Genomic DNA, 24,377 nt, shown 5'->3' on the forward strand with positions numbered 1-24,377 from the left:
ATAGCCAAGACATACTAAAAATGTTATCTCACTTTTTCCCTGCTGTGGATGAAGGCTTGTGTTCCCCCAAAGCCCTGCTTCCCAATGTGATGCGGGGGGCGGCTTTGGGGACAGGAATAGATCACAAGGGTGGTATTCTCACGAATGGGATTCACGTCCTCCTAAGAGACGTGAGGGAGGTGACCTCTCCCTCCACCTTGAGGATTCAGCTGTTGGCAGACCACGAAGGGAACCCTCAGCAGAAATGGAGTCTGCTGGCACCTTGATCCCTGACTTGTCAGTCGCCAGAACTGGGAGAATTAAATGTTTGCTGAAGATGCCTAGTCTTTGCATTCCATTCATGATAACAGCTCCAGCTAAGACATTCCTCTCCAAAACACTGTGAAAAGAAAAAGATTCTCCTTCTTCTTCTTCTTCTTTTTTTTTTTTTTTTTTGCAGATACAAAAACCGAGCCTTAGATAGATGAAATGATCTGTGCAAGGTAACTTGGCTAGCAAAAGGTTTGGGCTTGAAATTCTTTCTAGCCTGTCACATTGCATCTCAGTATCAACGCCATTCAAAACAGATACTGCAGCCAGGCCCAAACAACTTGCAGAGACACAATTTCCCTGATACTGGCTATGATTTAGATTGTGATGAGAAAACAGGGACCCTGTGCACCTGCAAGTCTGAGTTCCGTGTGAACTATTCCCCAGCCTGCTGAGGCTTGTGCTGACCTGACCTAGTACCAGCAGCCGGCAGGGCTACCCTCCCCCATTCTTTAGAAAGAGCTGGGGACTGGGGAATACTCCCAGCCAACCATTCTCAAGGGCAAACAGTTAACTAACATTCGCGCATACACACAAATGGTTTGCATTTCATGCCATTCTAATTGGAACCATTCACTCTGAATGTCTCTTAGGAGAATCTTCCCTGAGAATAAATAGGCACATTGGAATCTTTACTATATTTAAAATGACTGTGTCTTCTAAGACACATATTCTTAATAAAGGGTTTTCTCCCTGATTACTGAGTTTATTATATGAAAATACTTACATAGAAATAAACATTGCAAAACCGTTTAGCTATGGCTATACAAACCAACTACTTTTGTTGAAAAGAATAAAAATTATTTGGAAGTAGAAGTAGTTGGGGAACATGCTGTGTTTATAATACACAACGTAAATGTCAAAGCTTACAATACAAAAGTTTTCATCCTTATATAAAAACATAAAGAACAATATATTTTCTTTTTAGAAATGATTTATTTATGTTATTTGAAAAGTAGAGTGACAGAGAGAGTGGGGAGAGAGAGAGAGCTTCCATCCGCTGGTCTACTCCTGAAATCTTTGCAACCACAAGGACTATGTCAGGCCAAACTCAGGATCCAGTGACTCTGGGTCTCCGATGTGGGTGGCAGGGTGCTTGGGCCATCATCTGCCTCCTATGAAAGTTGGACCAGATGTGTGGAATAGTGGGGATTTGAATGGGCACTCCAAAGAGGCAATGTCAGTGTCACAGGCAGCAGCTTAACCTGTGGACCCGCAGCATCTGCCCCAGAATAATATATTCTTAGCATATTATTTAAACATGCATATGTTTGTTTATTTACGTGGAAGAGCACCAGAGGAAGAGACAGAGACAGAGGCAGGAAGAGAGAGGCAGAAAGAGAGAGAAAACAGAGAGAGTCTCCATCCACTGGTTCATTTCCAAAAACAATCAAGACTGGAGCCAGGAACTCCATCCAGGTTTCCTACATCGGTAGTAGGGGCCAAAGCACCTGGACCATAGTCCGCTGCCTTCCAGGTGCACTAGCAGGGAGCTGGATTGCAAGTGGAGCAGCTGAGACACAAGCAGGCACTCCAATATGGGATGCTGGCTGGGCCATAACACTGGCTCTTGCTCATATTATACTTATTTTAGGGTCTGATAGCAAACAAAACAAAACACTTCTGATCAATGTGGTGACACTTTAGGAACGTTAGCACAAAATAAAAAGATAGGATTCTAAAGTATGATTCTTATATGGTCAGCACAATGCCTACCGACTATGGTGGTTGTTCCTTTGCTGGATTTTGAAACCTAAAGTGCAGGAGAGGCAAGCTTTGTACTGTCCACATGTCTAGTAGCCTCCATTCTTGTCCAAAACATGGCTCCCAGGATAGTTGCAAGATGGCTGGGTGTTTACAAAGAATGATAAATGATTCTATTCTGCTACAATGTTTTAAAGTTTTGCTTTAGCCTTTGGGAAGGAATTCAAATTGTGCCAGCCATAGTATATTAGTCAGACCCAGGGGATTTTTATTGTTATTTTGAACATCATCTATTTTTATTTAATTCTATGGGAACCACACATACTTTGTACTTTTGCCAGGAATTTATTTTCCAATGAGTATTACTCAATTCTAAATAAGTACATGCCACATTCTAATGCTGGGACATAGTAGGGTGAGTCCATTTAGGAACATCATTTTAAATGACAGAATGAAGTCCAGGTTTTTTATAACTAACTAAAAATGAGTTAGAGTTTTTCTGTTTTCAAAGTGATACAAAAAAAAACTGATTTGTTACAACAATGTGGCTTATTTGTTGACTTAGAGACTAGCTTTGAGGTGAATAATAGTACTTCAAAAATTCATGGAAAATGCAATTAAAAGATTAGTTTATTTGGGTGCAAAAAAATTGGACAGTCAGGCATAGTGTTTTTCACAGTATCCATTTTCCATGAAGTTTTTAAAGACCTGTCACATGAATTTCAAAACTTTTTGTATCAAAATAAACCCTATTTTAATCCCATTTTCCATGACCCCTTTGAGGGACCATCACGTAACTGATCAGTGAGTGTATTCACACACAGCACCAACTACTAGAGAACACTGCTAACTACAATGATCAGAAAATACATATCAATTGTCCTTCCAGTCACAGAAAAAAGGAAACATTTTCTTGCTTACATTGGGAACGTTTTATTTATATACATATATATATACACACATGTATATATATACATATATACATATGGGTTAGGGTTAGGGTTATATGTATGTATATATATATATACATGTGTGTATATATATATATATGCATACCTTGAGTTTGTTCTGCATTGCTCATCAAAATACAGATATTAAGACTTTCTTGGGGCTGGTGCTGTGGTGTAGTGGGTAAAGCTTCCACCTGCAGGGCTGATATTCCATATGGGTGGTGGTTTGAGTCCTGGCTGCTCTACTTCCTATCCAGCTCCCTGCTGTGGCCTGGGAAAGCACTAGAAGATGGCCCAAGTCCTTGGGACTCTGTACCTGCATGGGAGACCCAGAAGAAGCTCCTGGCTGCAGATCGGCCTAGCTCTGGCCGTTGCGGCCATCTGGGGAGTGAACCAGTGGATGGAAGACCTCTCTCTCTCTCTGCCTCTGCCTCTCTGTAACTCTGCCTTTCAAATAAATAAAAATAAATCTTTAAAATAAATAAAATCAAAAAAAATTTTTAAAAAGACTCTATCTCCTTACCTTGAGAAAAGCAGAGTATTTTCACTTGCAACAAAGCTGAACTCCCAGGACTGGAAGAAGCAGCAGCAGCAGCAGAAGCAGAAACATAAGAGGCAATCTTATTGCAAGACAGAAGCTTCGAGTGTCTCAGACCCTGAGGGGTTCATAGACACTCTATTCTCGTCAATGGAATGGCAGAATCTTGGAGCAAAACGGGCCAAGCAAAATCGATAAAAAATGATGGATCTTGCACTGAAGCTTAAAAGCAAACAAGCCAACAAAATTACAAAGCTTCTGCAGAGACCGTTTTCAGAACACCATGGAGTAAACCGAGGGAATTTTTAGTAAATATCATTTGTTATCCTGTCAAGAGAAAAGTAAATAAAGTGTGGTTTTTGGCTTGTTTGGATTGATCTGGTTTTGGATTGTAGAGCTCTGGCTGGTGGAAGACTATCTGACTTAAACTGGTCGTGAAAGTCGTTATTTGCCCAAATACCTAAGGCAGGCCATGAAATCACTCGGTCTGTGTTGCTTTTCAAATACACAGAAATTGTCTTTAAAAACACACTTTTTAATATCAGAAAACTATAAAGAGTCAAATTTAAATGGCCTATAATCCAATTGATTAGATAGCTTCAGTAACATTAAAAGATTTCCAAAGTAATACAAGCATGTTTTTTTTTTTTTTTTTTTTTTTTTTTTTTTTTTTTTTTTGACAGGCAGAGTGGACAGTGAGAGAGAGAGACAGAGAGAAAGGTCTTCCTTTGCCGTTGGTTCACCCTCCAATGGCCGCCGCGGCCGGCATGCTATGGCCGGTGCACCGCGCTGATCCGATGGCAGGAGTCAGGTGCTTCTCCTGGTCTCCCATGGGGTGCAGGGCCCAAGCACCTGGGCCATCCTCCACTGCACTCCCGGGCCACAGCAGAGAGCTGGCCTGGAAGAGGGGCAACCGGGACAGAATCCAGCGCCCTGACCAGGACTAGAACCCAGTGTGCCGGCGCCACAAAACGGAGGATTAGCCTATTGAGCCGCGGCGCTGGCAAGCATGTGTTTTAAAAACTCAAATAGTATTGAGAGGTGTAAATGGAAAATAAATGTGTTTTCCCCTCCTCCCATCTTTTCCAAATGACCAACCTATTCTCAAAGGGAGAAATATGTATGTTCTTCCATTGAAGGGAATATATCCCCAGATACTAACGTGTGTGTGTGTGTACGTGTGTGTGTGTATGAGGATTTTTAAAAAGGTCATGCAAAAAATGGAACTAAAAGGTAAGTTTTTTTGGTTCAAAAACATTTGAAATCCTTGCATCTATGCGTAGTTTTTCATAATATACATTTTCCATGAGCTTTTGGGAGACTCTTCAAATAGGAATATGATTAAGTTTTTTCCCCATAAAATGGCATGCTATTCCATTGTACCTCAGTTTTTTTCATGTAATAATATAGCTTACAGATCTCCCCATATCAGCATACATTAAGCTATCATTTCTTTTACTTCTCTGTGTGTTTAAAATAAAGATTAATTTAGTTTATTTATTTAGAAGAATGATGAAGTGAGGGAAAGGCGGGGTGGGGGGGGAGAGAGAGAGAGAGAGAGAGAATATCTTTCATTTGTTGGTTCACTCCCTAATTGGCCACAAAGCCAAGAGCCAGGAACTCCATCCAGGTCTCCCACGTAAGTGACAGGAGCCCAAGCAGTTGAGTCATCTTCCACTGCGTTTCCAGGTGCATTAGCAGGGAGCTGGGTCAGAAGAAGAGCTGCTGGGGCTTGACCCAGAGTTCATATGATGCTGGTATTGCAAGCAGTGGCTTAGCTGCTGGGCCACAATGCCAATCCCAAAATTGTTTCTGATTTTTGTATTACTGTGAATACTTAAAAATTTAAAACTGTTGTGGAAAACTAGTTACATTTTAAATGTTAATAGATATTGTCTAATCTGTTGAATCAGTCTTCTCTCCTACCAACAATATCTGAGAATTACAATTTCTCAAGGAGACATATTACCAAAATTTAAAATTTGTACTTGAGAAATATTCAGTTTGTAGTATTTCACCCTTATATTTATTTTTAGTGAACATCTAATAAGGAAGAAAAAAACCAGAATGTACTTGCTTTTGGAGTATGAGTTCTTAGTTAAGTAATTTGAGAGTTCTTTAAAACGTTCACATAAAATCAAATTAAAAGATAAGTTTGTTTTGGTGTAAAAATTTATAAAGTCCATGCACAGTTTTCTCATAAAACACATTTTTCATGATCTTTTTGAAGACCCCTTGTATTTCAAAACATTTTTTTGCACCCAAATAAACTTATCTGCTAATTCCATGTTCCACAAATGTTTTGAAGTATATGTGAACTCACAAAGAAGAAATGAAATGAAGTATTTTGATCTAAGTAAGATTGGACTGGTAGCCAGAGCAACACTCTGTAGGCCAATATGGTTTTTTTATTTTTTAATTTAATTTAATTTTTTAAAAGATTTATTTATTTATTTGAAAGGCAGAGTTACAGAGAGGCAGAGGCAGATAGAGAGTGAGGCCTTCCATCCACTGGTTCACTCCCCAGATGTCTGCAGCAACTGGAGTGTGCTGTTCCGAAGCCAGGAGCCAAGAGTTTCTTCCGGGTCTCCCACATGGGTGCAGGGGCCCTAGGAGTTGGTCCATCTTCTACTGCTTTCCCAGGCCACAGCAGAGAGCTGGATGGGAAGCGGAGCAGCCAGGACTTGAACTGGCACCCATATGAGATGCTGGCACTGCAGGCAGCAGCTTTACCCACTACCTCACAGTGCTGGCCCCAGGCCAATATGTTTTAAGAAGCCCACCTCTTTTTTTAAAAAAAATGTTTAGTTAGTTATTTGAAAGGTAGAGTGACAGAGAGATTTTCCATCTATGGGTTCACTTCCTAAATGGCTGCAGCAGGCATGGCTGGGTCATGCTGAAGCAAAAGCCTGGAATTCCATCTGGGTCCCCTACGTGAGTGACAGACACTCAGCCTCTGGGGCCATCATCTGCTGCCTTCCCAGGTACATTAGCACAGAGCTGGATCAGAAGCAAAGCAGCCAGAACTTGAATTGGCACTCTGATATGGGCTGTGGGCATTGCCATCTTCAACTTGACCCCCTGCACCACAACACTGGCCCCCAGCATACTTTTCAGGAGTAGATGTCATTGATCAGTGTTGTACTTGACAGCGTCCAGCTGAGGGGAGAGGGGAATGGGCAGGTGTTCAGTGGGTGTTGGCTCAGTTTTGCAAGTTGAAAGGAGTTCTGAGGATCTGTCACACAACAATGTGAACAGATTTAGCACTAGTGAATTATACACTTAGACATGTGAGGATGATACATTCTGTACTATGCAGATTTTACCACACTTTAACAAAAGATTATGTACAGGGTTTTACATCACTGGAGAAAGAAGAGAACTGTCCCCAATGTATTTCAAGAGTGTGTGTGGGAGGAAGGTGTACCTTCAGGGACCGGTTAATGTCATTGCATACACTCCGGTCAGGTACACCATGCAAACATATCTCGTAATGGATGGACTTAAATTTAATCAAGGCACAAATGGCTAACAGCAGCAGCAGCGCTCTCCCTGTTGAACCTGACAATGATCAGGACAGTTCCCCAGCCGGGAAAGTGCCTGTTCCCTGGAGACTGGCAGCCATGGCCTTCAGTCCCAATGTACAGAATTGGTGCCTGGAAGGCAGGTGACAAAGATGTAGACCATGGTGAGGGCCAAGGGCCTTGATGCAAGCTCCGCCTGGTGCCATTGTTTCAAAGCTTCCTATTTGCCAGCCCTCACAGCCCCCTGGTGAGAACAAGCCAGAGTGAAAGAGAGAGTGCAGTTGCCAGAACTGGAGAAAGTCATCAGCTTTGGTTCACCGGGAGTCTGAGATGAGCAGAACAGATGAATCGCTGTTATAAAAAGAAAATACATTTATCTTGGAAAGGTGACTCACAATGAATGCTAGGGAATTATCTAATTATCCACATGTTTCACAGAGTTAATAAGCCCATTTCTCAACTCTTCAATGAATGGCTGCTTGCTGATACTTGCGTGTTAGCACGGAGCAGACCTTCTCAATCTTGGCGCACACTGGAATCAGCTGGGGATCTTTGAAAAGCCTGCTGCCCAGGCAGTTCTCCCAGATCAATTAATCTGACTCCCTGGGGTGGGTGTCCTGGTGCTTCGCAGCTGAAGCAGAGGCTCGCTGGTGGAAAGTGCTCCCCCGCAGTGAGCAAAGTCCTGGGGGGCTTGTCACCCCAATCCTCAAGGAAATTTAGTTTTAGTGGGTTTGGGATTTGCCTAGGTGCACATTTTTTCTTTTTAAAATATTTCTAACTTGGAAAATGGGGTCAGAGAGTGAGAGAGAGAGATACATAAAGAGAGCTATCTCCTAGCCGCTGGTTCATTCCCCAAATGCCAGGAGCCAGGAGCTCCACCTAGATCTCCCACGTGGGTGACAGGGGCTCAGCGACTTGGGTTGTCATCTGCTGCCTTCAGGTGCATCATCAGGAGGCTGGCTCAGTACAGCTGAAACCTGATCCCAGGCACGTGGATGGGAAATGTGGGCATCCTGGCTGGTGGTTGAACCTACAGTGCCACACCCTCTGCCCTGAGACCCACACTCTTCCCTGTGTGTCAGGCAAACCGATGCATGGTTTTGTTGTAAAGCATGGTACCATGAACTTTTTGAAGAAGCTTAGTATTCCCCTAAGCTCACCAAGAACTCCACATACTGTTTAAATAATCATAGCCAAGTACGGAGTGGGCAGAATCAATATTTTGGAGTGAAAAGACATTGTGTTTTGAGGTGAGATTAACCTAGTTCAGACACCCAGCTCTGCATCTTGCTAGCTATGTGACCTTGGGCAAGAACTTAATCCTACAGAGAGCATCATCTTTTTCTCTTTCAAAGTGTGCAGCTACAAGACTTCATTCAAAGCTATTGTGGCAATGATGAAATAAAACTCAGCAGCCTTTAACACATTAGCTGATATATAGTAAGGTGTGCATGAAACATTAGTTTTCTTTCCCTTTCCTGTAATGTATGATAGAAAACACGAACAGCTGAGAGCATCAATATGGATATGTTTCTAACTTAGTCTGCTTGCAGAAAATAACTCAAAGCAGTATTGTACTGACCCTCAGGAGGTCACTCAACCAAGGGTGACTGGGAGACATGTCAGCATCGGGCGATGTAAGGCAGGGGGCACTCGGGGCCAGGTGGGAGCCGGACCAAGGGAACTGAGGCCAGGAGCAAGAAGGAGACCCAGGGAGAAGCCGCGGAGACCAGCCAGAGCCAAGGAGAGGCACAGGCCAGCGCTTGAGGCCACAGGAGGTCAACACCGAGCAGCAGTGGCCCTCAGAGAGCCTGGAAGACACCCGGAGGGGTGAAGGGTGAGCCACAGTGGAGATATCAGACACCCGAGTCCTGTGAGCCTGGCAAGAAGCCACTCCAGAGTAGTGAAGGTCGTGTATGGGACCAGCGACAATCTTCCGGGGGCTCCTTGTCTTTCTATATTAGCTTGGATTGTTTTCTGTTCTTTTCTCCTTTTGGTAGGCATTTTTTTTTTTTTGGATGGGTATAAATGTCTTCTATGAATAGACACTGTACTAGGAAGAGTAGACTAAGTAATGGAACTCTGGAATCATAGTGGCTTCACACAGTAACAGTTGATCGTGAGCTTGTATTACCGTCCCTTATAAGTCTGTGGGGGGATGGGAAGGGGACTCAGCTTCATACAATCGGGTTCCTTTCACTGAGTGGCTCTGCCATCCCCTCCCCCCAGAGATTCTTAATTAATTTATTTTTTTCTTATTCCTTTCATGCCATGAATTCCTTTGGAAATTTAATGAAATCTTTATCTAGCATCAAGTGTTCAACTGTGTATGATGAAATACACAGCATTGCAAAGGAAGCCAATTAAATCAAATTATTGATATCAAGAGGATCAGAATATAACACTGCGATAGAGTAATATATGTGCTTCTTTATTAATCTACCCCATTTTTCACGTGAGAATTCATCATGCTACAGGGCTTCTAAAGAATCCCCGGGTGCTCAAACAGGAACCAGCTAAACCTGAGATGGGCTCAGCGCCACAGTGCCACATACGTTGTTCCTGCTGTCTAACAACCCGGTGGCTTCCAACAATCAGGACTCTGCAGGCCAGGGATTCGGGACGCTCTCAGAGATTCATCCTGGTCCTGCTTGGCATCCACAGAGCAGCCGCTACTCAATACAGCTCCAAGATGGCTTCCTCACACACATGTCTGGCGTCCCAGTGCTCTCTGGCACCCATCTCGACATGGCGTGGGCTGCTCACAGCCTAGTGGTGTCAGTGAAGAGACACTTTGTTAGATGGCAGCTGGCATCAAAAGCAAGTTTTCCAAGAGATAGGAGTGGAAACTGGGAGTCTAAGATAAGGATATTTTCTAACTTTAGTCTAAGAAACTACTAGAGGGGTGAGCATTTGCCTAGTAGTTAAGCTGCCCCTTGGAATAGCTGTATGTCATATCGGAGCACTAGGTTCGAGAGCCAGATCCGTTCTCCATGCCACCTTTCTGCAAATGTATACCCTGGAAGACGGCAGGCAATGACTCAAGTAGTTGGGTCCCTACCACTCAGGTGGGAGACCTGGATTGAATTCCAGTCTCCTGGTTTGGGCTGGCCCCGTCCTGGCTGTTGTGGGTAATTGAGGAATGAAGCAACAGTTGGAAAAAAGCTTTCTCTCTCTGCATTTCAAATAAACAAGTAACAATTAAAAAGAAAAAGAGATGCTTACAACAAGAAGTCGTTAGAAACCAAGAATAATTCAAGCTTACCTTGTGCTGACCCTCAGGGGGTTACTCAACAAAGGGTGTCTGGTTGCACCCTAGCATCCAACAGCGTTGCGTGGGGACCACGGCATCACCCCGGCCATGTCAGAAGCACAGAGCTCCCCTCTCAGTGGAGGGGATGTGGGGAAGTATATCAGAGTTTGTGGTCACCTTTAATCTGCCATATAGAAAAATCTCAATGTTTTAATAACATTATGAAGTAGGTGTCACTGTGTCTATTGAGACAGGATTTTAAAGAAGTTATATGTTTTGTTCAAAGTCACAAACCTAGTTAGACTGAAACTAGATCAGTCTGATTCCGGTAACTAGGCTCTTAATTACAATCTCTCCTTTATTTCACTTGAAGCTACTACTGAAAAGGAATGTGGAATCTCTTTGACAAATCAAGCATGGGGAGTTACAGAAGAACTGCTGGTTGCCTACCTAACACCCATTATCTCCCTCCTTCCAGACTGATTTGGAATAGCAACACTCCCTGCTCAGGGGCCACTCTCCCCAATCCTTATTGCAGTGAGCTTTGACAAGGTTTTCCAGTGAGATGCAAGAAGTATTGCGTGTAGCTTCTAGAGAGTATCCTTAAGAAGATAATTCTTTATCTCTGCTTCTGGATGGCAGGCAGATGTGATCACAGGCTCGCAAACAGCTGTTTGGAGACTTACAGGAGTGAAGTACAGTGACAGAGTCTTGATGATTGTGGAGTCGTGCAAATGGCCTGCGGCAGCTGCCCCTGGATGTCATTCAAGTGAGAGAGAAACCAATTTATATCTTGGTCTAAGCCACTGTCACTTGGGAGTTTTCTGTTTCTTATAGCTGAACCTAATCCTAAATAATAGAGAAGGGATGCATGCATTGGGCTGTAGGAGTATCGAGTCACAGGAGCTCACTCATAACGTGGAGTATACAAAAGCAGGAAATCACAAATTAGCTGAAATAGCTTATTAGGTGTGGGGAGCAACTGGGAGCAACTCGGACTAGACTAAGTTACTGGAATTAAGACTTATTCTATGCATCTGCTCTCCCACAATATGGTGCTGAGAAGGGAGTAACAGCTTCTACACAGCTGCCTCCAGTTCAACCAATAAGCAGCAGGACCTGCTCCTGATTGGAGGAGAGCAGCGTACTCGGCGTGTGGGTAGCAGAGTTGGGATTGGTGGAAGAGGACTATAAAGGAGGAGAGAGACGGCATTCACCAGGAACATCTATGGGGAACATCTAGCTGAAGGAACACCTGTGCAGCCCCCGAGAGAGCCGGCCGGCGGTGTGCCGCTCCCCCGCGGAAGTGGGGAAGGTGGCAGGGGGAACCGCCCTTCCACGGAGGTGGAAGGGACGGTAGCCAACTCGGGAAGAACCAGCAGCAAACCCGGGGAGGGCCGAGCAGACGAAAGAACAGCGCAGGGTCCTGTGTCGTTCCTCCACGAAGAGGGGGAGCAACAATTAGGGAAGAGGAATCAGGGATGCTCATGGAAGAGAAAAAATTCAAACTATTTGTCCACTATAGACAGTTACGGAGAGGGAGCAGGCATCTAACCTAGGGATCAGACACCCACATCCCACATCGGAATGTTGGTGCAATTCCTGGCGCTGGCTCCTGACTCCAGCTTCCTGCCAGACCCCGAGAGGCGGAACAGTGATGGTGCAACCAATTGGCTTCCTTTCACCCACGTGGGAGACCTGGATTGAGTTTCTGGCCCCTCGCTTCAGTGCCAGCCCTGGCTCAGCCCTGGCCCAGACATGGCTGTTGCAGGCTTTGCAGGAGTGGGCCAGAGGATGGGAGCACTAGAAATTGATCTGTCTGTCTCTCTCCCTCTTTCAAATAAATACATAAAAATATAAAAATAAAATACTTCAGAGTGACTAACATTTTTTTTCCCGAGGAACTTGAGATGATTTGAGTGAAACTCAGAAGCTGTGCTTGTTATACATATAAATAGGGCTGCCCTAAGGGAAAACTTAGAAACTGTCCCCGACCACCATTCTGGCTTCTCAGCTGCTCTCCAGATTTATGGCCTTGGGCAGCAGCGTCTGACGGACCCAGGCTGAGCCGCACACATGGGGCTCGAAGCCAGGAGCAGTAAGATCAAGGGCCAGGCTCTCCACTCAGGCCTGCGTGGGTCGGGTTCCACACACATCACAAAGGGCTCCTACGAATTTCCACTCTTGCTGGCCTGAAGCCCCTCCCACCGTCCTTTTTACACCAGAAAGCCTGTGCACAGGCAGTGTTCGGGTCAGGGGTGCCACACGGGCCCCTGGATGGCAGCACAGGGGTATTCTTCATTCACGTGCAATAGTGACATGGCAGGGAGTACTGATGCGTACGATCATTTTTTTTTTTTAAGATTTATTTATTGGGGCCGGCACCATGGCTCACTTGGTTAATCCTCCGCCTGCGGCGCCAGCATCCCATATGGGCACCGGGTTCTAGTCCCAGCTGCTCCTCTTCCAGTCCAGCTCGCTGCTGTGGCCCGGGAGGGCAGTGGAGGATGGCCCAAGTCCTTGGGCCCTGCACCCGCACGGGAGACCAGAAGGAAGAACCTGGCTCTTGGCTTCGGATCGGCACAGCGCCAGCCGTAGCAGCCATTTGGGGAGTGAACCAATGGAAGGAAGACCTTTCTCTCTGTCTCTCTGTCTCTCTCTCTCTCACTGTCTATAACTGTCAAATAAATTTAAAAAATAAAAAAATAAAGATTTTTTTTTATTTATTTGAAAGTCAGAATTACACAGGGAGAGAAAGAGAGAGAAAGAGGTCTTCCATCTGCTGGTTCATTCCCCAGTTGGCCGCAAGGGCCTGAGCTGAGCTGAGCTGAAGCCAGGAGCCAGGAGCTTCTTCTGGGTCTCCCATGTGGGTGCAGGGGTCCAAGGACTTGGGCCATCTTCTACTGCTTTCCCAGGCCATAGCAGAGAGCTGGATTGGAAGAGGAACAGCTGGGACTTGAACTGGTGACCATATGGGATGCCAGCACTGCAGGTGGCGGCTTTACCTGCTATGCCACAGCACTGGCCCGAACGTACGATCATTTTTTATGTTTTTAGCACTAGCTTGTGGAGGAAGAGGGTGAGACAGCCCTCTCTCTCTAACCAGGTGCCTCCTTGGGCCTCGAGAGTTCATGCATCCCATCCACATGTTCATTAACAAATCTGGAAAAGGTGATGGGGGAGGGGGCAGCACTGTGGCGCAGCAGGATAGGTCGTAATCTGCAACACCAGCATCCCATATCAGAGTGCTGGTGTGTGAGTCCTGGCTACCTGGCTTCTGATCCAGCTTCCTGCTAATGCTCCTGGGAAGGCCGCAGCAGATGGCTCACCTGCCTGGGTCCCTGCCATCCCTGTCTGTTGTGGCCGTCTGGAAATGAGTGAACCAGCAGCTGGAAGATCTCGCTCTCTCACTCTGTCATTCTACCTTTCAAACAAATAAGTAAATAAATCCTTTTTAAAATGTGATTTTGTCTCACTAAGTAGATACATAGAGGCTGAAGAGCAAACAAAACTGATGGTGTTTTCTTAGGATTGGTTCTGGGTCCAGTATTCTTATTTCCTTTAATAGCTGGTGAAATGGAAATGCTGAAACTAAATTTTCAGTGTGAGAAGACATTAGGCCCTTAATTTGGAAGGTTTTGGATGTAGTAGGGAGATATGCTCAGAAAGCACCTGCAGAAATGAGAGTCACTGGGTAACATGAGAACTCCCCTCTCGATTTTCCCCAGTGAAGGAAGCGTGTTGATAATCCCACAGCTCCTTCTAGTCTCAGTCTTTTTTTTTTTTTTTTTGACAGGCAGAGTTAGAGAGAGAGAGAGAGAGAGAGAGAAAGGTCTTCCTTCCGTTGGTTCACCCCTAAATGGCCGCTATGACTGGTGCACTGCGCCGATCTGAAGCCAGGAGCCAGGTGCCTCCTCCTGGTCTCCCATGTGGGTGCAGGGCCCAAGGACCTGGGCCATCCTCCACTGCCCTCCCGGGCCACAGCAGAGAGCTGGATTGGAAGAGGAGCGACTGGGACAGAATCTGGCGCCCCAACTGGGACTAGAACCCAGTGTGCTGGCGCCGCAGGCGGAGGATTAGCCTAGTGAGCCGCGGCTCCAGCCTAGTCTCAGTCTTTAAGGAGATTGACAAGGAGGAGAAACTACGTGAATATGATCATCAGAGCTCAGAGACAACTGAGTATGTTGTTAGAGTGAAACAGTGTAAAGGGAAAAAGACACAGTTCACTGGCATGGTAGCCCATACCTTGAGTTAGCACTTTCAATTGCAAGCAAGAGAAATCGTTACTGGAAGCAAAAGAAAGAATTTATGGGGTCAGCATTGTGGTCCCAGTCTACGCTGCCTCTTGCAAAGCTAGCGTCCAATATCCGAACACTGATGCATGTCCCACCTCTCTGCTTTCAGTCCAGCTTCCCGCTAATGCACCTGGGAAAGCAGCAGAAGATGGCCCAAGTCCCTGGGCCCCTGCACCCATGTGGGAGACCCGAATGGAGTTCCAGGTTCCTGGCTTTAGCCTGAACCAGCTGCAGCTGTTTTGGGCATTTCGAGAGTGAACCAGCAGATGGAAGATTCTCTCTCTCCTTCTCTCTCTGAAGCTCTGCCTTTCAAATAAATAAATACTTTTTTTAAAAATGCAAGTTATGAAAAGATCTTGGGGTGTGTCACTTGCCTCAGAAAGGCCAGGCTCAAAACTCAAGGGAGAATCAGAGCTGAAACCATACCACAGGATGGAAGACAGGGCCAGGCTTGCTGTGTTTACTAAATGCTGGGTGTCCCTGTCAGCTCCAAAGATCGTGGATGAAGTTTTGGCTGAAATAGTATCTTTTTCTCCCCCTACTCATTCTTGTTTCAGTGTCTTGGGCAGGAGCAGCTGTTTGGCTAAGATTGGGTTATACACCTGGCCTCAAACTTCCAGGAACATCAAAATTAAGAATTAGATTTAGTGGGTAAATCTGCCGCCTGCAGTGTCTGCATTCCATATGGGCACTGGTTCGAGTCCCAGCTGCTCCACTTCCTATCCAGCTTTCTGCTATGGTCTGGGAAAGCAGTAGAAGATGGCACAGGTCTTTGAACGCCTGCAACTACTTGGGAGACCCCAAGGAAGCCAGGAACTCAACCCAGGACTCCTGTCTGGGTGGCAGGGACTCAGCCACTTGAGTCATCATCTGCTGCCTCCCAGGGTGCGCATTAGCAGGAAGCTGGAATCAGGAGCAGGTCAGGACTTGAACACTGGCACCCTGAAAAGAGGTGTGGACATCCCAAGAGGCATCTAACGACTGTGCCAAACATTCGCCCCTCTGAAGCTTTTTTAAAAAATATTTATCTATTTATTTGAAAGTCAGAGTTACACACAGAGAGAAGAGAGGTGGGGAGAGAGAGAGAGAGAAATCTTCCATCTGCTGGTTTACTCCCCAGTTGGCTGCAACGGCCGGAGCTGGGCAAATGCAAAGCCAGGAGCCAGGAGCTTCTTCCTGATCTCCCATGTGGGTACAGGGGCCCAAGGACTTGGGCCATTTTATACTGCTATCCCATCCATAGTAGAGAGCTGGATTGGAAGTGTTGCAGCTGGCACTCGAACCGGCGCCCATATGGGATGCTGGTATGGCAGGCAGAGGCTTCATCCGCTATGTCACTGCGCCAGCCTCTCCAATGCTCTTTTATTTATTTATTTATTTTTAAAATATTTTATTTATTTGAGAAGTAGAGTTACAGACAGTAAGAGGGAGAGACAGAGAGAAAGGTCTTCTGTCCGCTGGTTCACTCCCTAAATGGCCGCAATGGCCGGAGCTGTGTAGATCCGAAGCCAGGAGCCAGGAGCTTCCTCTGGGTCTACCACACGGGTGCAAGGGCCCAAGGACTTGGGCCATTCTCCACTGTTTTCCCAGGCCATAGCAGAGAGCCGGATGGGAAGAGGAGCAGCTGGGACTAGAACCGGCGCCCATATGGGATACCAGTGCCACAGGCAGAGGATTAACCTACTGCCCCCCCCATGCTCTTTTAATAATCTTTTTCTCTTAAATGAACAAGGAAGGCTTCCTATTGCTGGTAATGAAGAACTGTGATTATACATATAGGAACCTTAGTATCCTCTCAGTATCTAACTCAGGACTATGTTCAATAATACCTGTTTGTATCAGGAAGGAGGGAGGAATAGAGAGAGAAAGGCAGAGAGGAAGGAACAAGAAGGGGAGGACAAGACAGAACATGTAGTTTGGAAGTTAATCCTTTTAGCATCATTTGTAATTTTTAGAGGCTTAGGATCATCTGAAAAAAATTGAGAGAACCAGGGGCTGGCGCTGTGGCTCACTTGGTTAATCCTCCGCATGTGGCACCAGCATCCCATATAGGTGCAGGTTCTAGTCCCGGTTGCTCCTCTTCCAATCCGGCTCTCTGCTGTGGCCCGGGAAGGCAGTGGAGGATGGCCCAGGTGCTTGGGCCCCTGCACCAGCATGGGAGATCAGGAGGAAGCACCTGGCTCCTGGCTGCGGACTGGCACAGTTCTGGCTGTAGCGGCCATTTGGGGGCTGAACCAGCGGACAGAAGACCTTTCTCTCTGTCTCTCTCTGTCACTGTCTGTAACTCTACCTGTCAAATAAATAAAAAAAAATTAGAGAGAACCTGAGGCAAATTTACAGGAAAGTCACAGGGACAGGGAAAAGCAGAACATGAAAGGAACGGGTCTGATGTGGCCTTAGGAGATATTAGACATAGAGAACGAGTGTATGTGTTACAATTCAGGCTTTGTTGTGCATATCAGACAGTCAGAGTAACCGTGTTTTAAGTAAGGTAAAAATGTATTTCTCTCTCATGTCATAGTGAAGAAACAGGTGGGAGCAGAGTTGGCTCGTGTGGAGGTTTTGCTCCATGAGGTCCTTCGGGGATCCGAGGTTCTTCTGTCTTCCTGCTCAGTACTACGTAGAGTATTGTCCTTGGCAGCATGGCCCAGCATGGCACCCATCACACCAACCGCGAGCAGGACAGAAATGGAGGCATGGCGGGCCTGCGCCATCCATTAACACACACACGCTCCAGAAGTTCCTCTTCTCACGTCCCATCAAATGCAGCGGAACACCTCTGAGGGACACGGACTGAGCACCGCAACTGTTACAGCGGAAGTCCAAGTCCAAGTCTCCCAACCAGCAGTTCTATCTATCACTGTAGAAGAAGGGAGAATAGATATTGGAGGACAACCAGCACTCCTTGCTTCCACACGTAGCAGACTGGAACGTTAGCGCAGGCGACTAGATGAGGCTCTCATGGAATTTTCTCTGAGAACTGCTGAAGGTGAGAAATGCCTCCAGATGTCTCAAAATGGAAGATTCTTCATTTATAATGAAATAGGTGGAGGAGAGGGATGGTTCATGCTCAGTGTCAGCCTTAACATCTCTATTCAGAGGCAGAAAGGGTGAAAGACAGGACTGGATGAAAGTGTAAGGGTCCTTCTCAAGGGTAGGTTGCTACAGCCAGAGTTGTCTGCAGGGTAGAATGTAGCGTGCCTATCCAAATGTTCCTGTGGGTCTCTGTAGAAAATGCAATGGCCCAAAAGGAGGTCAGGGAGGCCTTGGGGCTAGAGGAGATAGTGAAAATACCAAGGGAAATTTACAGATGACAAATGCAAGGGCAAACTGGGTGCAAGTTCAAAGCTGTAGAAATAACGTGGAGAGATGGGAGGCTCATGAGCATCTGAGTTATCTTGCAAAATGCTACTCGGAGCAAAGAGTAACAGGGCTGCAAGCCAGCGGTGGCAAAGGCAGAGGGCAGCGTCCAGAGAACCTCTGGGTCAGAACCTCTGGGGGCCATTGCGCCACAGCTGGTGGCCCCTGGGCTGACTGCCCTGTACCGTGATTTCTGGAGCAAACGGTTTCCTGGCAGCTGATGCCCTGAAGAGCAGTGATGCCTGGCCCGTGTCCCCCAGTCTGAGGGTCTGTGTGGTGTCCCCTCTGCTCCTGCTATCAGCTTCATCAGAAAGACGTCGTGTCACCCAAGCCTCCTACGTGTGTCACAGGGTGCCCTGGCTTAGTATCAGCATTTTTGTTATCTTCCATCCCTAGCCTCCTGCAATCAATGTCAAGTGAGGCAAGTTCAAGGAGTGCATTTTTCAGAAAAACACAGCTGAAGGACTGTTCATGGCCATTCCTAGTACAATAACATCTGATTTCTTCCTTATTCTATTCAGCAACAACAGCAAGTCAGCGCTCTGAGGTGCCGTGGACACAGGGCGCTGGCCTTCTCCGGTTTGCTCTTTCTGTCCTACGTGTTATCCTCAGATTTCTCCAGAAGTGCTTTCCGCCACGTGAACGTCTAGCACCTGCATATGCCCTGACGTTTCATGTCATGATCATTTTACACACTCTTCATTCTCTCCAGTGGCTCCCTTTGCTTTCTCTCTCTCTTTTTTTCCCCATTTGACTTTATTTATTTTAAGCATATTCATTTATTTTTAAGTTGCAAGACAGAGATCTTCCATGGGTTGGTTCACTCTTGCAATGCCTGCAGCAGCCAGGGCTGGGCTAAGCAGGAACTGGGAGCCAGGAACTCAGTTGTGGGTCTCCTGCTTGGTCAGGAGGGATCCAACGACTTGAGCTGTCACAGCTACCTCCCACAGTGTGCATTTGCAGGAAGCTGGAGTCGGAAGCTGAGCTGGGAGTTAAACCCAAGGTACTCCAATACGGAATGCAGGTGTCCTGCGTGTCTTAACCACTTTGCCAAATGCCAACCTGTGATTTTATTTCTCCCATATCTACCCTCTCAGGTCTCTCAGTGGCAACAGCACAGGCTCCCCATTCAGATTGCCTGGATTGAATATTTACTCTATTGCTTATTTTCTGTGCCTTTAGACTTAACCTACCTATGTCTGCTTCCTTCTCTTTGCAATGATGATAATAATAATATCTAGGGTTGTTGTGAGTTTTTCTTTTTTGAAAGATTTGTTTATTTGTTTGAAAGGTAGAGCAACAGAGAAAGAAGGAGAGAGGAAAGAGAATGAACGATGTTTTCTCAGTCACACCCAGGAGCCCAGATTCATCTGTTGCCTTCCCAGGTGCATTAGCAGGAAGCTGGATCAGAAGTGGAGCAGCTGGATTCCAACCGGCTCTCTGATATGGGATGCCAGCATCATAAGTGGTGGTCTAACTTGTTGCAGCACAACTTGGGCCTCTATTGTGACATGTACATGATTTAACACACAGAAAGGGTTTAAGATAGTGTCTGTCACATAGCAAGCCCTCAGTGAATGTTGATTATAACGAAATTGGCTCTCTTTAGGGGTCTTCAACAGTGAGGCTGTGTTCACATGACTAGCAAGCCCAGGCTCCCTTGTTCTGGCTGATGACACATCTCTCCATTCTGGGAAAATGCCTCTGTCAGTGCTTCTGCTACTCCTCATGTCACCAGATCCCAGGGCAGGGGGCTGGACATCAGACCCAGGTCAGGGCGATCATGGACCTTCAACCCTGGAGCTGCAGTGATTGGTTCAAAGTGTGGGCCTGGCATCCACTGAGGGCCAATCAGAGTTCTTTGCTAGTGATAGACAGTGGCAGGGTTCATGTTTCTGCTAGGGCTGCTACACTGAGCCCATGAAAGCCCCTTGGCAGAGGCAGCCATCTGGGCCGAATGTGCAGGGGGGCCCTTTGGAGATAGGATTATTAAGGCCAACACGAAAGAAACCAGGACGGAGGGCGGTGGGGTGGGGTGCAGGGGGAGAGGAGGAGGGTGAGACAAAGGCTTCAGGACACTGAGTCTTGCGGGGCTGGCAACCCCCAGCTTAGCTCTTAACCCTGCCCTTCCCCATTTTGAAATCTAAATGAGTATTTTTTGCTCGCGGTAGGTGAGTTATTGTCATCGCACAGGAAGAATCGAGGCTCGTGTGCCCTTTGTTCTGAATCCGTCCGATTCCGGATTCCGTTCCTTCCCTCCTTTGTGTCCTTGCTGCAGGCCCCTGAGTGAGAAGGTTTTCCCTTGGGCTGACTGAGGACTGCCAGGCTCCTCTGCGGAACCTCCCTCGCTTCCTGTCTCGGTTTGCCACCTTGCACAAATTCGCCTCGTTTGCTTGCTTTCTTGCATTCACGGACTGCAGCCTAAAATCAGTATTTCCTTCAGTTCCCCTCCCTGCCCCCATTGTCCTTCCCACCTTTTTATCAACTCAGATAACTTCTCTGTTTTCCCTTGAGCAGATGTAGGCAGCTCAGTTTTTTTCCTCTTTTGCTTTGTTCTGCACCTTTGCTGCTGGTATCCTATGTCTTTCTTCTCCTGGGACCTCAATTTTGGGCTATAGCATAAACGTGTTCTTTTGGACATGGATGTCCCGTGTCAGCCCCTTTGCACCTGCTGACATTGTTTTTTCCTCAAACATAGCAGCCATGGCTCTGTTGTGCTTCGTACCTGAAGCACTTCCTGGCTACACATTTCACTCTGTGGTTTGTTCATTCCTCACCCCTGGCTGCTCCTGATATCAGGTGAAATGATCGGTCCCTAAATGCAAACCACAGCAAGTATTTAATTAAATTCTGCTCATCCCAGCAGTTCTATCTCTCACTGACTCCCCAGTTCAAGCCTCAAAATAGGCCCTTTATCTAGGGCTGTTAAAGTTTCATAGTTATGTAAAGGCTATTCCTTGGATTATAATTTGAATTAATCAATTAGAAGACTATAGAAAATCAACGTTAGTCAAATACCTGGTACTAACTGCTGCAGCTAAGCACCACTGATGGATGCTAACATTAACACGCAAAGAGTAATGAGAAACAGACCCCCTGAAGACGCTCTTTACAAGATATCTGTCATCACAAAAGAGAAAAATGATAGCTTCATCCGGGAGAGACTTGAAGAGACACCTTAACCAAGTGTCCACGGTTACCACCACCAGGAAGACACATCTGCATCCCGGAAACCAACTGAACAGAGAGAAGCAAACAGGGTCCCGTTGATAATGTTCTTGACAAAAGCATGTAGCAGCAATCCAGTCTTGAGAAACCAGGTAAGCCTGAATCAAGGGACATCCTATAAAGTAACAGACCAGTGAGCTACAAAAGCATCAAGACTGTGAAGGATAAGGAAAGACTGAAGCACACTGGTGCAGATTGGAGGAGACTAAAGAGATGGGAAAATTAAGTGCTCATGGCCCGGGACTGGATCCTGGACAAAAAGAAGACAGTAGAGGGCGGCTGGCGAAACGTGAGTAAGGACCGTAAGTCAGGTACTATTATTGCCTCAAGGTTAATTTTCTGATTGAGATCATCGCACTGATTTCTTGTCTGGGTTACAGCCTAAGCATCGGGGTCTTTAAACCCTGTGCAGGTTGTTCCAACAGACGTGGTCTGAGAACCACTGATCTCACTCCGTGGTAAAGGAAGGAAGTGTCACCTATCGGTAATGGCCTGGGGACTAGCTGCGGCTTGTCCCGCTAGCCTTCCATGTGAAGTTCTTGCAAAGACTGAAACTAGCCTTGGCTTTGAGGGAGGACTCTGCAATGGACTCAGCTTCCTGGGGGCAGCTTTTCCTATTGGTAGACACTCAGAGGTGCTTTTCACAGGCTCTTCGGAGTCCAGGCAGGACGGGGCAACACTTGCCCTTGGCAATGCTGGCTCAGCTCACCTCCTCCTTCCTGCCTCCCATCCTGAACGAACGACTTGCTCACGACCTCCAGAGGCTTGCGAGAACCCAGGCGATGGTGCCTTCAGTGAAAAGGATAAAAGCACACAAACTTGAGACCATCATGGCCAACCCAGCTGCCTCATTTGGGGCTAGGTCTCCCTTTTCTCTGTGCCCTCTGCCACTCTTCCTCACTCTGTTTTACCGGCAGGCACCATGATCAGTCCCATATCTGCTTGATTTCTCTTTTGACTAGTCTGTCCCAGTTCTCCAACTTCCCTCTGCTCCCCTTCTCTTGCGGTGTTTCCGTTTGCCCCTGATAGCTCGACTTCATCAGCTCCATGGCTCTACCAGTTTTCTTCTCTGTTTAAGCAAACTCCCACCGGTCAGCTGCGGCCATTGCCCTCCCAACTCTCCTTTCCTCCTCTGCTCACAGTGAGCTCCTCCACCCTCGCTTGCTGGCCAGCCAACTCCTGGCTCAGATTCTTCGCCGTCTGCACCCCAGGTTTTTCCACTTTGCGCCTGGGAGTGCCTGTCACCCTGCCCTGGCATCTTGGTGCCCTCGCCGGCTCCTGTTCTTTGAAGAGGGTGGTGAAGCTGTGAGGCAGGTAGTAAAAGGCTCTTGTCCAGACTTCAAGAACTCATTTATTCATCGGACACACATTTATTGAGTGCCCAATATGTGCCCCACACTGTTATAGGTGTTGGAGGTATGAGGACAGCAGGAAGTGAACAGGTTCCACCAGCATCGTTTACATCCAGTGAGTGGCTCACTAGTGACAGAACTGTGGATTGAATGTCACTTTCCTTCTTTGTTTTTAAACAATCATTTGAGAGAGAGAGAGAGAGAGAGAGAGAGAATTCTCATCTGCTGGCTCACTCCCCAGATGCCCACAATGACCAGGACTGGGAGCCAGGAACGCACTCCAGGTCTCCAACATGAGTGGCAGGAACTCAGTCACTTGAGCCATCGCCTGCGGCCTCACAGAGTCTGCATAAGCCGGAAGCTGGTGTCAGGAGGCTGTGCTGGGCATTGAACCCAGGCCCTCCAATATGGGACGAGGGCATCTTACCTGCCAGGCTGAACACTGCTCCTCTCTAAAGGTTAATGCAGGTTAAGCATTCCTAGTGTGAAAATCCTAGGTCCAGAAAAGTCCACACCTGACCTAATGGGATGAGTTGGCAGTCACAGTGCAGATGCTCTAAAAATAATGTATAAAATGATATCCAGGCTGAGTTTAGGGTGTGTTTGAAACATCAATGAATTCTGTGTTTAGACTTGAGACCCATCCCAAGATACATGTAATTACTCCAAAATTAAAAAAAAAAAAAAAAACCAAAAAACTGAAGTCGCAAACAGTTGTGGTTGCAAGCATTTTAGATGGGAGGCACTCGGCCTGTAGCTCCTCTCTCACTGGCAGCTCCTTTGCACTGTACCTGTTTCCTCAGTCTCGGCATTGACGCCACTCTCTACCCATGGCCACTTGCTTATTAGTGTCGGGGTGAAGATGATGATCTATCTTTGGCCCACTTTTCCCGCAACCACAGGTTCTGCCTCTCCATCAGGAGACTGCTTGGATACCCACATGAACTTCAGTTGTTAGTTCCAAGGGGTTGTCAGCCCACCTGAAGGGCATCACGTGGTCTTTAGAGCAGGAAGGAAGCTCCCTTCTCTTCTCCATTTTCACTCTGACCGCTCTCGTCCATTGTGGTCCCTTCTCTGTAAGGTTGAAGAGACTGCCGGTGTTTCTCAGATGGGTAACTTGATACCCAGTGCAACCCCAAACCCTCCCTTATAGAACAGCCTGATTGAAAACCAGTGTGACTGTGAGTAGGCGGACACTAATTAACAGGACAGCGGGCACCTGCACTATAGCAGTGCCGCTTTACAGATGAGCCAGAGGGTTCAGCAAGAGGCTGTGTGAGATATGATCTTTTTTACTTCCTCTCAATCCCCTGCAGACAGAGGCAATGGAAAACGGCAGAGGCTTTTACATTTTTTGAATTTATTCATTTTTTTTAACTCAGCCTGTACACACTTTGGGAATTTGCTGTTGTTTCTGAAGATAAAGAAGTCTGTCCCGTAGGCTCCAGGTAGAATGCTATCTATATTTTTCTGTTTTGGAAATAAACCTTGGGCAAGGGCGTCATCATGTCTTGAAGGGTTTGAAAGTTATGAGACAAAATGAGGGGACTTCAAAAAGTTTATGAAAGATGCACTTAAAGGATTTTTTGGTGCAAAAATTTGAAATCCATGCAGCTTTCCATAATACACATTTTCTGTGAACTTGTTGAAGACTCCTGGAACATATGGATTTCATTTTTCTGTGTTTGCCAAAATAAACTTATCTCTACTCCATTTCCCAAGGACATTTTTTCTAAAAGATTGATTTATTTGAAAGGCAGAGTAACAGAGAGAGGAAGAGAGAGAGAGAGAGAGAGAGATCTTCCAGCTGTGGCTTTACTCCCCAGTGCTCAGAATAGCCAGGCTGGGCCAGGCTGAAGCCAGG

The sequence above is a fragment of the Oryctolagus cuniculus genome, chromosome 3 (genome assembly GCF_964237555.1).
Source record: "Oryctolagus cuniculus chromosome 3, mOryCun1.1, whole genome shotgun sequence".
Taxonomy (NCBI): Eukaryota; Metazoa; Chordata; class Mammalia; order Lagomorpha; family Leporidae; genus Oryctolagus; species Oryctolagus cuniculus.